Source organism: Manacus candei, unplaced genomic scaffold, assembly GCF_025592945.1.
Source record: "Manacus candei isolate 608988 ecotype Guabito, Panama unplaced genomic scaffold, ASM2559294v1 h1tg000015l, whole genome shotgun sequence".
NCBI classification, from domain to species: domain Eukaryota; kingdom Metazoa; phylum Chordata; class Aves; order Passeriformes; family Pipridae; genus Manacus; species Manacus candei.
The window spans coordinates 3443217-3452940 of NW_026138063.1; positions in this window are offsets into that span (position 1 = coordinate 3443217).

Genomic DNA, 9724 nt, shown 5'->3' on the forward strand with positions numbered 1-9724 from the left:
GAGTTAACTCAGTGTTCTAGCATGTTGCTCTATAAACTTGCAAAGACTTGGTTTGATTTTCGTAAGGATTGATAAATTACAGATTGTCTTCCCGAAGGATTTTACATCTCAGCTACAGTTTAGATGACATGTTCCTCTCCCTCGCAGCCAGGAAGGACTTTACACACCCCTTATTTATTGCTTTTACATAGAAAATGCTATATTCTGTCTTTATTGACAGAGTTTGGGGAGAAAAGACAAAACACTTTGGAGCTGAAATGATGCAGCTTTCCCCTTCCAGCCCAAAAATGCAGATTTAACATGAATTTTCAAGGCAGCATTAGGAGTGCTTTGGTAGAAGGCCGAGGAACCCTCATCTCCCAACTGCTGGAGTTCCCTGGATTGTGTTAAAGGATGCACAGACTATTTCCACTTATGAGCTCAAGCAATTATCCTGCCTGGAAGTGCTTAATTTGCATCATAACTTTTATTCCCTCCAGGACATGGTGTGTAGGCAGGTCACCTACTGAACTCTGGATGGGTGTCACCTGGTGTCACTCGACACAGACAAACCACCCAGTATAACTGTAAATAGAAACTGCACTTTAATTGGATTATTAATTTAATTACTATTTATTTCATTGCTGTTTGTTGCTGCTTTAGGACTACAGGGCACTGATTGAGATAAGAAACAGCTGATTTATGTGGTCATTATTTAATATGGACTGAAATCCAAGGTTCCCAAAGGTGTTCCAGGCAGTGGAAAAGTTGCCAGCGCTCACACCCTGCACCCACTGATACAATTTTGCTATAAAACAAAACAAGTAGAGTTGGGGTCCCAATTAAGCCATTTTACAGTTTGGTTCGTATGTATTTTTACTATTTGGAACCAGAAATCAGAATTTCCACCCAGAAGTCACCATTACAACACAAGCCATGCTATTTCTTTACCTTGATTATTCCTCCTCTTCCATTTCCCTCCATGTAAAAACTATCCCACTCCACCTGCCTTCCACAAGAGGAGTATTATTTTCCCCTTCACACAGAAACCTCCTATTACCACATCCAAATGTTTTAACTGAGAGAAGCTAAATCTTACCGTGAGTTCCTTTGACAACAACTGTCAATTTGGACCTTCCATCTTCTGTGGAGAATTCCCATATTCTGCAGGGAAAACCAAGCTTCCCCTTCCTCATCTGGGAAGGTAAGAGACTCCAGGCACTGGCACCCTGCTCCTGCTTCACATTCTTTTCTCTTCTCTTTATTTTTGTGCCAAAAGCTAGGAGAGAATTCATTGTGGCACTTCAGGAACAAAATATGGTAACAAGAGTGTAGGAAATCCGTTCAATAAATTGTCATGTTTCAGCAACACTTGTCTTCCTGAGGGCTGATAGAATTGCCCATTCCACTGGCACTTAAATGTCGTGTTCCCCATCATAATATCCTTGTTATCATCCTCCAAGTGCTTCCTTTTCTTCATCTCGCTGGTTCTGTAGCAAGGAAGGGTTATATATGTCCCTTGCACTGTGGTTTTAATTCTTCCCTCAAACAGAGCATTAACTTGCCTGATCACAGAGAAATTTCCTTTCCCATTTTCTTTCTGGGTTGCAACAACTGTGTCTGCACAATTCCATCTATAAATGCAACTCTCCCAAGGGCAAATCCCCATTCCCATGCACTCTGACACAGCCTTGAAACAGTCTGGGGGGGTCCTGAAATCCTCCTGCTGAAATTCAGGGCCAAACCCAACCGTAACTTTCTTCACTATTTTTCCCAGCTTGAAGCTTGCCAACAAATAACCCACATAAAATGAAGTGTTCTCCACTTGTCTCTGCATCTCTCTGAAAACTCTTCAGCAGAAAACCTGCATCCATTTGTATAAAAATGCTAATACATCACCCAGCCAGGCACTGGGGAAACGTGCAGCCCTTTGCCAGGAGGGAAATGCAGATCCAGGAAAAGAGTCGTGGATTTGTCTCCAAATGCAGAGAATATGTGGGCACAGGGTTTTGAAAAGAACCTCCTTTTACAGAATTCAGTGACTGGATGAACCAGCTGGGGAATGCCTGAACTGAAAAGATTTGCCCAGTAAACACTAAAAAAATAAAAGAAACAAACAGAAAAACCCTCTTGAAATAACCCTACAATCAAGCCAAAGATGGTAACAATTATTTAATAAGAATTAAGAGTTTGAGGCATTACCAAAATAGAGAAGATTTCACTATAACAACCTAATAAACGTAACATTATTCCTGCTATTTAATATCCTAACATCTTTTTAGAGAATATAAATTATTCAATGTTCAAGTGCCTTGTAATTTGATTTAAATGATGAATGGATAAAAAAAAAAAAATCTTTTAATTGTAAAATCTATTTTGTATGCAGCACACAGAAACACCCACCAGGCCACTGAAACAGGCTCTCAGGAGAACTGTGTGGCTCAGAAGTTTGCTAATGGGATGTGGTGTCCTTCATCATTAAGATCATGAGTTGAATCCAGAACTATGTTGGAAGCAACTGGAAATGGTTTCTCAACATGGCTAAAAATTCAAAGCAGAGTTATAAGCTCCTTTCATCATATCCTCCCTTTTTTTTTTGCTCAGGAATGTCTCTAACTCCTGGTGAAAATGGAAGATTTTCAGCTCTCTGGAATTTTTTTTTTTAAGGTTGACCATTCCACTGGGTTTCTCACTCAGGCTTTGGCCAACTCTCACACTTGTCCCACCCCACCGTGGCACACAGCAGTCATTCCTTGATGGATGTGACACCAGGTGATAAAAAAGTCATAGAATTACAGAATGGTTTGGGTTGGAAGGGACATTAAAGATCAGCTGGTTCCAAACCCCTGCCATGGGCAGGGACACCTGTTATAGTCCAGGTTACTCAGTGGACTCACTTGCTTTAACAATCCAGGACTAAAATCTGCTTTGAGCTCTGACTTTTCCTTTTATGCACCACACTAATTCTTAATATTTTTCTACATAAAACCATATCCAGACATTTTTTTGTTCGTGCTTTTCTCTGTAAAATACACACCTGCCTGACTCTGAAAACCTAATTGAGTTTTTACTTTAAAATACCTGAGGCACTGTAAGGTAACCAAGGGAATTAAAATTTAATTTAACTAAAGTCACAATGACTAAAAACTGAGACCACCATGCCATTACAAAAGCAGAGAACAAGCAATAGGCAGGCAAAAATTATAATAATAAACCACATTGCATTAAACTTTGTTTTCCTAGAAGGAAAGATATTCAATCTTGAGAATTACTGATTTAGTGTTTTGGACTTCATGGCAACTCCTCATCTTCCCACCAGCCTGCAATGTGCAACTCTGAGAAAATGACATTTTTTTTTGCTGCATCTAATTCCTTTGAAGCAACAATTATCTGTAGCTATCTGGAAAGTTCTTAGCACTATAAATCTTCTACCTCTGCTGGATTTTTAATACTCTCCTGTAAAAAAAAATAATAATGGTTGGTTAGGGTCTGTTTGTAGGGGTGTTTTTACAGCACATGTGATCACTGCTTACCAGTTTTACCTTTTGATCTCTCCATTCCACTTTAATCACTACTCTGAAAATCTGTAAGGAATACCATAAAAGCAAATATTCACATTAGAATGTGTAGACAAACTAACACCCCTGAGTTGAACACACAAAAAAATGGAGCACTGCAGGGGCAATAGTATATTAGATGAATTGATAAACCTGAAAAAAAAAAAAAACACCTAGATCTCAGCCACCTGTATATGAGTCAGTTAACCTAAAAAAAGTTGTATTTTACCCAGAAAGGTTCCTCCCTTTTGTACCTTTGCCCTCCAGTGCAGAGCTGGTGGCATTGTCAGCTCCCAACTACCTGTGTTGAAAACATCAGTGGAAAAGCCTCAAAAACTGAACGTTCCCATTTAAATAAATGAGGGGATATCGTGCTGTAGGAGTCCTTACAAAGACATCTTTTAACACCTTTAAAACTCCCCACCTTCCTTATTAATATGCTCTTTAGAAAAGCAGAAACAAATGGCCTTTCAGGGGAAGACATTTGGCTTGCCTGAGGCAAACTGTGATTAAATGATGGAAATCAAAGACTTTTAGTTTTAAAAAATGACTAAAACAGATGAGAGGAAATAATTTAAAGTTAAGAATTTACTGAATTAGAAATATCATTGTTATAAAATAAGCTGAGAGAAGCTTAGCAGAGTTTCTCCAGTGTTTTCCAGGAGATATCCATTAAAAGCACTTCCAGGTTTGGAGCATTCAAAGAGTGCTGTGTGAGAGCATCCCAGTCAGATCCTGCCTCCTCTCAAAATATCTGTCCACCATCAATCTTTGAACATCCAACATCACTTCAAAAAGACTGCACCAGCAATTTAAACAGGAGCCCTGAGCTCTTTTGGTTGATAAACAAAATCCATGTATTTATTTCCTATAAAGAAATACGAGGTTTTTCTTCACAGGGTGTGCAGAGATTAAAAAAAAAAAAAACCAGAATGTTCCCTGTTAACAATAAAGTTGACATAAAGTGTATTTCTATTAAGCTCCACAGGTATCTAATAATGAATTGAAGAACCAGAGAAGATGAAGCACAATTTTCAGAGGAATATATTGCAAGTCTCAAAAATACCATTAAATCAATTTAATGTGAAACTTCTATTAAACATTTTTAAGGTATTTCAGAATGATTTTGTGATTTGAAACACAAAAAGTGGAGCTAAATTTACTATCACAAATACTTTGATGATAAGTTTACTAAGAAAGTTGGTAATGGGGAAAAAAAGGTAGCCCCTTTTTTATTAAATACTGCACCACAAAATCATTCTGACCCACACTTGGACACTTGAAATTTCCAGGGAGGGGAACAAATGTGAAAAATTACTAGAGTGGGCAGAATAGACCTTGTTTTCATATAAAAATAACATACTCAGCATCAAACAAATCTACTATCTGTATTTCTGCAGATCTCCAAATCCATACGTTTCTTGCTGTTTTCTTTTCTGTTGGAATTTCAAAGAAATACCCAGAAAAATTACACCACGGGGCAGAACCTGCACAATTTTACCACGACACTATGAGCAGGAGATTTATTCTAAATTAGCAACTATAATTTCCCAGACATAGTGGCTTTTCATTGTCACTTGTTTTCAACTTCAAAAGTGTCACTTCAAAGAGAAAAAGAAAATGACCTGTAGAATTTGTGCACTGGAAACCTTCTAGTGGTGACTTTTATTTATAGTGGGGAGAATGGAGAATTTAGGATTAAATCAAACAGGAGTAATAATTTGAATAAAGTAAGACTGAGCCATAACAAATGATTTGTAGTGATTTTCAAACTGCTTAAAAAGAAACAAGACTACTTTTACTGCCTGGACTTGTATAAGGGAGGAAGGTTGCTGAGTGAACGTTGAGTTTTAGAGGATGAGTGAGTTCCAGAAAACTTACTGATGCTTCCAACCTGATTCCCTTGCACCTGGAGCCTGCAAAACCACTGCACACTTGGCTTTCTCTGTTAACTTGGCTGTAGCAGTTTCCAAATGATTAATAACACCTTTGTACAGGACCAAATAAACACGTAAACTGCAACGAACTGAGGATTGAGAACCCTGGAACGTAATTAGCTACTTGCACACTCTTTTACTGGCAAATATTAAACTACACAGCAAACAGAAATAAAGGACAAAACAGAACCGTGCAGCATCATTACTCAATAAAAATGATACATTTATAACCTCATTACTCACATTTTATAGTGGTGGATGCTGAAACCCGGAGAAGGGGCTGTGCAAGGTCACACTGGCAGAGTTTGGAAGAGAAACCAGACATCTCATTCCCTAGACTGGTGTTCTGCTCACTGTTTTATATTGCTTTTTCTCCTTTTTTTTTTCCCCCCTCTTTTTTATTTAAACACAGATAGATCATCCTAGCAAACTTACAAAAAAGGCCTTGTGTGACACACAGATAAGTGTGGATTTAAGATAAGCTGCGTCTCCTGAGCTTCATTGGCAACAATAGGGTTTGTTGATTGCAATGAACCATGTGTGGAAATTATATCAGTGTTAACAGAAATGTATGGAATTCTTTATGGTAATGTTCTGGTCCCTCTGAACTCAGGGATGAAATTTCTATTGTGAATAAATTGTACTCACAATATTAGATTCAAACTTGTGCAGTTTATAAATTATCTTATCCAAAAGCAAATTCCTGCCAACCCAAATCCTTCTGTTCTCCTCAGCGCAGTCTGGACCCATTGCTGAAGGAGGAAGAGTGGAAAAGACACAACAACACAGCTTTTCAGCTCAGTTTTCATGAGGACTCACTTGCTAATGATGCTTTTCTTTTTCAGCCTCTGGAACATCACGTGATGCCTCTGGAGAAGGAAAAGCAAATGGAGAATGGGTGTCTACCTCACTAAATCACAATAAAAATAATATTTTCATATAGAAAAAAAGAGTTTAGCTTGTTTTCTCCTCCCTGCAGAGCCTCCTTATATTCTTTATTTCTACAAGTAACGTCAGGATATTTTAGACTGAAATTCTACCAAATTTGGTTACTTGACACCCCTTTCCAAGCTCTGGGATTTCTATGGTATAAAATGTGTAAGGCTGTGTCTCTTTACCTTCAAACTGTTTCCCAAAGCTTTTGCCATCGTGCCTGAACAGAGTTTTAACCAAAAAAGCCTCCCCAGGAGCCGTGCCTGGATTTGAACAGATGCAGGCTCTGCTCCAAAGCCCTGGGCTTCTCCCACAGCCTCGTGACTGATCTCAGGGAGAACAGACAAGAAAACTGTTAAACTTTATCTTAATCCAGCTGTGAGAGAAACTTGGCAAATAAAATGACTAAAGATGTCTAAGAGACAACGAGTTCTGCTCAAAATACTTTTGGGTCTTCTCTCAGCTTAATGCAACTAGAACTGACTCCAGTGAAGTCCATGGCATGGCCATGGCACGTCATCAGATTTTTTTTTGTGGTTAGAAATCTGTCAGAACAGGCCTTTAAGTTCTTTTCAGATCAGTATGATACTGAAAATAACATAAAGATTTAGCTTTTTTAGTAAGATTAATTCTTATTCCCAAAACTGTAAAGAGTTACTCCCCATTTGCAGTATTTTTAATGAGAAGCAGGACAAGATTCAGGTCAATGAAAATAAGAGAGTTAGTGAAAGGTGAAGTTTTTATTTCATAAACCTGAAAATCCATAAGCTATACCTAGAAATAAAATGTATTTCCTATTACAAATGAGATTATGAACCTGAAATTACCCCAGTGAGGAAATCATGTCACCTCCTATGACAGCTGAATATCATCAGAATAAACCAAAGTCTCTGATTTGTTACAATCAGGAGATTCTTATCATGAGAAATGCCTGAGTACCCATTCACTGGGGCTGTAGAAACACCATCCAGTCCATCAACATCAAGTGATATAATTTGTGGCACGAGCAAATGAAAGGATGTCTGTGGACACAACAAACCAGGGCTGATCCTTTCATTATCCTTTCAGAACTGCCCATGCATTTGTATTTTTTGTCTGGTGATAATCTGACTGGAAAGGAAGGCAGCTCCCAGCACATGGTCATCAGAGTCATTTTTGGGAAGCTAAACACCAACCTCATCTTTCACATCCTTTTACACCTCTTGCAGACATTAATGGAACTCAGAATGGTATTGGCACTTTCTGCCAAATGACACTGCAAGGCTTGTGCCTCCTTCAAAATAAACCTGATTTCTAATTCTGCTGCCCTCAGTCACCTCTGGCAGTGCCTTATCCTGCAAATAGATCAGCTCAAAGCCAGGAGCTTAGTTGCAAAGCAAGGTCCTTTACAATGTAAGTGTCCCAGAATCTGAAACTTTCTTAGGCTGCATCCACATTATCTCTTTGTCCTTGCAACACCTGAGGCTGTTCAGTGAGTGGAAGAACAGAGCACCATAAACTGAGGAGGGATTGTCAGCTGTCAGTGTGAATATCTTGGATTTGTTTCTCTGCTTGCACATACTGGGAATAGAGAATTATATTTCAGTTTTATTGGCAGCCGGTTTATTTTGTATTTACAATGACCTGGACTGGCAGTTTACAATCTGCCTGCAGAGCAGCTGAACAGAGCTGCATTCTCCCAACAAGAAGACTTCAGGAGTCATCTGGCAGGGACAAAATGTGTAGCACCATAAGTAATTGTCTCTTCTAATCCTTCACTAGACCTGGTAAAGAGTTACTCCCCATATGCAGTATTTTTAATGAGAATCAGGCCAAGATTCAGATCAATGAAAATAGGAGAGGCAGCAAAAGGTGAAGTTTTTATCTGATAAAACTGAAAATCCATAAGCTATACCTATAAATAAAATATATTTCCTGTTACAAATGGGATTATGAACCTGAAATTACCCCAGTGAGGAAATCATGTCACCTCCTATGACAGTTGAATATCATTAGAATAAACCAAAGTCTCTGATTTGTTACAATCACCCAACCTGGCCTTGGACACTTCCAGGAATGGAGCAAGTTGCTGAAGATGAGGAAATAATGCTCATGTGGGCATTTAACACGCAGTTACATTGGGAAAAATAACACACCAGCACTAACACAGACTAGGAATTTAGCAACCTTTGCTTCCCTCACAAGGTTTTGCAAGAACGGGTATAGCTGCAAAGATCAAGACATGCTTATATTTTAAAAAAGGGATCTCCAGTTTGAAAAATTTAATGAAGTAATATCAAATATTGAACTTCCTAACCTTCTTTCTTTTTTTACTTTTTTTTGTGATGATATGTTGCAACTCTGAGAGAGAGTTTGAGCAGAGTCATTGCTTCCTTCAGAACACTCGTGGGGTTGGGAAATAACATTCCACTACCCAAATCTTTCTCTCTCCGGTGCTCACTGAGAAAAGAAACTAAACAGAACCATCCTGTAACATGCCCAGCTACAGAATATCATTGCCACCATCTCTGGCTTTGAACCAGGAATTCATAATACCTTACATAAGCATTATTTTCATTAACAGATTGATAAAGACAATGTCAAGCCCAAGAACAACCCTGACAATAAAATTGCAGCATCATCCTATTATTAGCACCACAATCACTCAAATGCTGAGAGATTTTTAAAGGAATTTTGGGATCAGGATTGTGTCAGCAATATACTAATGATGGCAATTCATGGTCACTTCAATCACACGTTTAGGTTTTGTTGTTTCAAGGTAAAGTGTTTGCTCTTGTTCTTTCATCCTTGTCTCTTACGTTGTCATCCACTTCAGCATCAACGTTATTAAAAAAGTTTCCCTTCAAGTTCCCTGTCAAGAAAAGTTTACTTGTTGTCCAAGTCCCTCTGCAGAAAGGAAATTCAAATTTGTACAGAAGTGAGAATGCACTCTGGACACAGAATTAACAGTATTTTAAGGGCAATATAAACCCTGCTGAGACAACGTTGTCTTGTTTGACATGGTCATTCCAGGAGAGGTAAAACATTTCCTCCTCATAAAAATTATTAAAATTTTGAAGCGGTGCATTTCTGGGATACAAATGACGTTTTGTCTTCTGTGTGAAGAACAAATTCTCAGATGGACAAACATGATGGAGATGTACGAGTCTGCATGAGAAACAAGAGATAAAATGAGCTCTTCACCTTCTTCCCATGCAACTCCACCTGTGACTTGGTATTTGGGGAGTTTTCCATTTCTGCACTGAACTAACAAGATACTCAATTTTCCCAGTAAATGTGCTTTGTTTGTTTAATTGATTACTTTCCCTAAAAGGTAAA